The sequence below is a fragment of the Protopterus annectens genome, chromosome 5.part0, assembly GCF_019279795.1.
Source record: "Protopterus annectens isolate FY-2018-M chromosome 5.part0, PAN1.0, whole genome shotgun sequence".
NCBI classification, from domain to species: Eukaryota; Metazoa; Chordata; order Ceratodontiformes; family Protopteridae; genus Protopterus; species Protopterus annectens.
The window spans coordinates 1,692,811,035-1,692,818,159 of record NC_056735.1 but is presented as its reverse complement, the minus strand read 5'-3'; positions in this window follow the sequence as shown (position 1 = coordinate 1,692,818,159).

The following is a 7,125-nucleotide window of genomic DNA, read 5'->3' as shown; positions in this document are numbered from 1 at the left end:
TGAGAAGGTTTGTGTCGTGAAAAGGATTAGTAACAGCAATGTGTTGATCACAACTAATTGCATACTATTCAGATAACTTATCTATCCTGTTAGTCATATACGTTGCAGTAGTGAGTGATGTGTAGCTGTTTCACAGTATGGTGATTGTATGCAAGTAGCAATAACTTGTGTTATTTTCAGTATTTCCTCATACTTCGGCAATGTGCAGTGTAAATGCAAATAGATACATCAAACATATGAAGGTACACTACTTAATACTAATATGGAAGCATGTGTGCAAAGGCCCACCATCGTTTGCAAGTCTAAATGGGTTGGAGTGCAGACATACATTTACATTATGTAGAGTTTAAACAGCATCCCAGTGAATTCATCATATCTGGCGTACAGCAGTCCATTACAACATACACAAATACAAGCAGTTAACATTAATTTTATCTTGTGAAATTCACTTCCTGAAATGCTCCACTGACAAGCTGATTTGCATGACTGATGGCAAAATATTCATGCATGCATAATTACATTTTGAGGGCTGGAACTTAGAACAGGTATTAACAGTAATCTATGGTGCTCCATGCCCACCTTCATATATAGTAGGAGTGTACATATACAAACAGTTCTGATTCTAATCCAAATCAGAGCAGATATGTCTTATATTGATATTCTGTGGGCCATGATTTATGCATTTCTCATGAGAATTGCAGTAAAGTACTCTTATGAATAATACAGGTGCATTGTTAGACAATCCTCATATCTGATGACTGTCCGTGTACTTGAGGCATGTTGTACTCCTTATGTAATTGTATGACATCACTGAATACTATAGTCACTACATGATTAAATACATGTAGGTGTCATAATTACATTACTTCAGAAAATGCATTGCAAATTACTTCATTCTATTGCAAATTAATTCTATTGCCGTATGTGTGTATACCTGCAACATTTTTAAGGTGTGCCTAGTGTACTATGCTTGTTAACCCACAAATATATTATACCAAATGTCTTTCCTTTATTTCTGGGAAGGTATAAGCATTTTGGGGCTGATTATGAAACACTTAAGGGACTAAGCATATTAATGCTGGTGGAATCCCAGACTATGAAAGCATGATAAAGTAAGGAAGTTTGTCTGCACCATACTTCATAATAGTATCCTACATGGTATAAACTCAATTCTGCAGTTAGTTCAAGATATGATAATTGTCTCCTCATAGTGCTATCAGTCAGACTTTTCATATCATGGCAAGGCTAAGCACAGTAACATGAGGGACAGCAGAGTAATATAGCCAAAGTAAAAAAATCAACAGTTTTTGCCATAAGCAGTTAACTGCCATTTACCATGGTTTATAATTGCTGCTCAGTGCCAGTCATTGTGCAAATGCTGAGGACAAAGAGTGATGACAAAGAAGCTGGTGAGAGAGAGAGACAAAACATTTTTGTTTATAGGACATTTATGACCATCTTTGTGGTGTTTTAATCTGTTTGTCATCATAATGATTCTGTCATGCTCTGCACAATAAAGTGTTTCCAGTAGGGACGGGTAGGAGAGTAAAAATATGATTAGGACATAAGCAGGATAATGGTGATTTAACAACATATATAGCCAACAGTTACACACACAATATGAAAAAAACTTTAAATAATGTTTGACATAATTTTTATTCAAACCCTTGACACTATGCAAAAAGCTGTTTACATACCTGAGCATTATCTGAGCTCACAACATAGGAAGACATACTTCACAGAGTTAAAATCACACAGTTGAAGGGACAGTGACAAAAGATTGAAACAAGAGAGAAAATGTAGGCATCAGGCTTCATCCCAATAATGACAACTGAAATATCCGATAAGGTGTGCATTACACTATCAGCCTAATAAATATGTAAGAATAACTATTTCACAACTAGTGCTTTCAGTTTGTATTTCTATAGTGCAAAAGAACTAAGCACATTTGAGTGAAGATAAACATACTAGTGTGGTCGATGGCAAAAAATATTTTTTCTGTAAGATATGAAACACTACCATCACAAAGCACTGGTGTGAGATGCCAAGTGTTGAGCAAATGCTGAAGACAAAAACGGAATTGTTTGTCTATGGGCCATCTGTGGCCATGTGTATTGTGAGTGATTCTGTTTTTTGACCAGATTAAATATGTGAAAAAGTGTTAATAGGACAGTGGTCAAAATAAGGGGAAAGCAGAAGGTAGAACACAGGGGGGAAATAAAGAAATATGCAGCATGGTGGTGGGAGAGCACCATAACTATCCACTCTTTACAAGATAAAAGTATATTTGTAACAATAATTTGATGAATTTGGATAGTCACCACATCAGGGCTGGGTGTCAACAGAATAATGTATGGCCAATTGGACCGCATCAAGTGGGTAAAACAGACACATAGGTAAACTGGAGAGATATTTACAGGGCATAACTTTTTTGTGGGACAGGTGTTCATTTTTTTAGAGAGAGGACTGTTTTGAATTTTTTTTTGGTATAAGAGGGTAAGGTAGGTTGGGCAGCAGGTGCAGACATACAGGACATACAAGACTAACAGGGATGATGATCAACACAAAATGTTGGGGGGCATCATGATTGAGGATAGGTAGGGGGCACCGGTGGTGTATCCACATCCAGCATGAGCATGTTGAGAATATAGTCTTCACCCTCAGAACTGTCAATGTCTCCTGTCACAGAACCTTGGGGTCGGTGCTGGATGGAGCATCAACTTTGTAGTTTGACACAGGACCTTTGCTACGCTGCTGATTCAGGTGCTTAGGTCCCTCTCCATGATCTCCTCCACCAGTCCTATCAGCTCCTTATGGAGGACAAAATTGCTACCTCCCATACTACTCTCAGCAGGTACCACTGCACTTGCAGCTGGGGCATAGCCACCCAACAAAATTAGATCAGGTAGCTCAGGATTTGTGGAGGCAATGCTGACAGGTTGTGACCCAAATGTGCTGGGTGTCTATGTTGACTATAGTGGTACCACCACAACCAGCTGTGGGGATATGGTGGTCCAGTCCCCAGCATACCTCCCAAATGTACCAAATTGCTCAGTTTTTACAGAGTTTTGGGTCCCAAATAATGGGGTGCCATGAATCCTGAGTGGCACCCCTTCATTCCCGATTTGTTTTTAAAATTTTATTTATTTTACATTTGTTGACCGGGCTAGTCTAGCTGGATATATGTCCATTTTCAGTAGAGGCCCGGGGAGAAAAGCTCCAAACAGGAAATTGACAAAGGTAAACTAAGCAATTCTACAGAATAAAACTAGGCAATACTAAATAATTTGAACTAACCATTTCTATACAGAAAACATAAAATAAACCTTTTTTTTTTCTTTTTTTCTTTCACACTTTTAGAGCTGACGTCATCATGCCATAAGCTCTGTCAGCCTGTCGGACTTGAGCTCAAGGGCTGTTGAAGCTGCTTGGGTATTTCTTTTTGAACAGAAGTTTCCTTAAGTCTTTAGAGCCAACTAACTGAGTTTGACGTTTCCTTTTTTGGATCATTTTGATTTCAAACAAGTGTGTGTGTGTGTGTGTGAAAATGCCATCCAATTGGTGACTAGAGGTACTCAGGCTCAAACCCTGTACTTTGGGTACAGGTGCAAAGAGCCTAAAGTCCCTAGCCACCACCACTTGTAACTATGTGACTCATATTTTTGTTCTATTCCTCATTAAATCTGTGTTTTTTCAGGATTTTTGTGGCAAATCGAAGGACTGAATTCACTAAATAATGACAGACATTTGGATTTCAGACTTAATATTACTTTTGGTAACACAAAACCTTTTATGCTAGCAATTTATTAAGTTTATAAGATCAGTATTTGAAATTTGTCCCTATTTTGGGGGTGTATTCCCCCATTATTGGCTTTGTCCAGGTTTTTTGTGCTAAGACGTTGAGAGCTATAGTGAGAAGTGAGAACTGAATTCACTAAATGATGGCCATTTAAGTTTGTCTTCCTGTCTTTCTGGAAACTGTTGATTTGACATAGTGGTATGTTGCTCTGACTGTAGTGCACAGGGTCCTGGGTTCAAGACTTGGCAGTGAAATGCATGGTGGTAGCACAACACTTTATTCTAGCAACTTTCCAAAACTATAATACAAGCAATGTTTGAAATGTGTCCCTGGTTTTTTTGCCTTTTGCCCCCCCCCCTCAAAAAAAAAAACAGAAATTGAAAATAAGTGCTAGAAGCCGTGCATGGTACCTATGGCTTACACTACTGTCATATATATATATATATATATATATATATATATATATATATATATATATATATCTAGAGTGTGTGTGTAAGCAGACTTTTATGATGGAAATTTTCTGAATTGAGTAGTCATTATTGGGTCATGCATTTTGTTCCATTGCCTACTGGAAAAATGTTCAAACAATAAATTTTAAAAAGCATTAAGTCTAACAAGGGTGCTGTATTATACAAGGAATATAATTTAATAAAGTCAGGAAGGTGCATCAAAGAAGACATGTACATTTCTTGTTTTGTGTGCAAGGGGCTTATGATTTGAAAACAGCCCAAAGGTAATCTTTTTCCACCACTGTCCAGATGCATTTTCTTTGGATGTGGTGTGGGTTTCAATGTTGTTTCAAGGAATGTGAGTTTCAAGGGAAGAGAAGTTTTAATGCCAAGTCTATTTTCATTGTGAGACAGTGTTGCTGTGTTTAGCAGATATCTATTAGTGTTTGTGTATTGTGCTACAAAATGTAAAAATAAAATCCAAATAATCATTGTAGAAGTAAAGCAGTATGCACACATTAGTGTTTATGGTAAATGGGGCAAAATAGCCAGGCAATGGAGCATTGGAATGGCTGCAGGGAGACTCTGGTGGCATATTTTGGTTGTCTGTTCTTCAGTTTGTGTTTGAAAGTTTGTATCCCACAATTCCACTGGAGTAGGTGGGATTACTTATGTATGCAAATTTTACATTAATCAGAGTACAGATTTGTATCTATTTTCCATGGGCCATGTCCAGATTTTTGATGTTTCCAGGTTGAGAGGTATGGTGGGATCACATACAGGTATATCCTGTTTATGTGCAGTCCTCCTTTCCTGACTGCATCAAACAGCAGCATAACATTAATTTGTGCACAATTTTACAGATAACCCATTCTTTCACAGTACATTACACCATGTTTGTTGTATTTAATATTTCCACACCCATTACACAATGACATTGGTGTACACTTTCCATAAATAGTTGGACACATTAAATGATTGTATGTGTGTGCATATAGATGGATACATACTTACACACAAATATACCTTTGATATATGACATACCAAATTACTCAATTTTTACCAAGTTTTGGGGTCCAAACAATGGGGAACCACAATTCCCGAGTGGCAACCCTTAATTTCTGATTTTTTCCAGCTTTTTTTAAAAAATATCAGAATTGAGCTCAAGGGTTCACGTGCACACATTTCCAGCTGGCTTTTTCACTGTTTGAATGGATCTGCGAGCGGAAACGCCTGGCTGCTTCACTGTTTGAATAATGGATGCACTGTTTTAAAGGACTACAATTTATTGAAGGAAATGACTACTGCTGCAAGCATGGGTACTGCTTTTAAGGTATTTTTTTCATCTTCTCATGAACGGTGACTACAGTTTAATGGATGCACTGTTTTGATAGTACTACAATGGTGCAAGTGTGGGTACTGCTTTTATGGTATTTTCTTTTTCATCTTCTCATGAATGGAGTTTGGGGGTCAGAACTGGAGTGTGAGTATTGCAGAGCTAAAGGTATTTTGCAAGTATTTTTTTTATTTTTTCGTAAACGGAGTTTCAGAAGTTGGTGTGTGTGTAGCAGAGTGGGAACCAGCTGGCTTCACTAATGGATGCACTACTGTTTTTACAATTTAATGGATGCACTGTTTGAAAGGACTACAGAGTTTCAGTGTGTGTGTATTGCAGAGCAGATCTGCGAGCTGGAACTGGCTGGCTGCTTCATTTCCACTGCTGCTGCTGCTTAGCCTTCACTGTTTGAATTTATTGAAGGAAATGACTGCTGCTTTTAAGGTATAGAGCTTAAGGTATTTTACAAGTCTTGCAGAGTATTTATTTTGGAAGTATTGACTTTCCGGCTGCTGCTTTTAAGGTATAGAGCTTAGGCTTCACTGTTTGAATTTATTGAAGGAAATGACTGCTGCTTTTTAAGGTATAGAGCTTAAGATATTTTGCAAGCCGCAAGTATTGCAGAGTTTATTAAGAAGACAGTGAAATGCATGGTGGTAACGCAACATTTTATTCTAGCAACTTTTCAAAATGATATAAGCAATGTTTAAAATGTGTTCCTGCCTGGTTTTTGGCCTTTTGTTCACCCCAAAAAAATAAAACTGAAACTGAAAATAAGTGTGAGAAGCTGTGCAAGATGCCTATGGCTTACACTAATGTCATTCTATTTTTATTTGGTTTTCTGTTGTCTGATTTTGTTTTGCATTATTTGGTTAAACCCAACTAGGTTTTACCAAATGCTGCATTGTACCAAATATATATATATACATACACACACACTGTGTGTGTGTGTGTGTGTGTGTGTGTAAGTAGACTTTTATGATGGAAATGGCCTGAATTGGGCAGTTTTGTCATTATTGGTTCATGCATTTTGTTTCACTGCCTACTGGAAAATTGTTCAAACAATAAATTTAAAATGTGCTCTAAGTCTAACAAGTGTGCTGTATTATACAAGGAATATAATTTAATAAAGTCAGGAAGGTGTATCAAAGAAGACATGTACGTTTCTTGTTTTGTGTGCAAGGGGCCTATGGTTTGTAAACAGCCCAAAGGTAATCTTAATCCACCAATGGCCAGATGCATTTTCTTTGGATGTGGTGTGGGCTTCAATGCTGTTTCAATGAATGTGAGTTTCAAGGGCAGAGAAGTTTTAATGCCAAGTCTATTTTCATTGTGAGACAGTATTAGTTTGTTTAGTAGATATCTATCAGTGTTTGTGCAGTGTGCTATAAAATGTAAAAATAAAATCCAAATAATCATTGTAGAAGTTAAGCACTATGGACACATTAGTGTTTATGGTAAATGGGGCAAAATAGCCAGGTAACGGGACATTGGAATGGCTACAGGCAGGGAGACTCTAGTGCCATATTTTGGTTGCC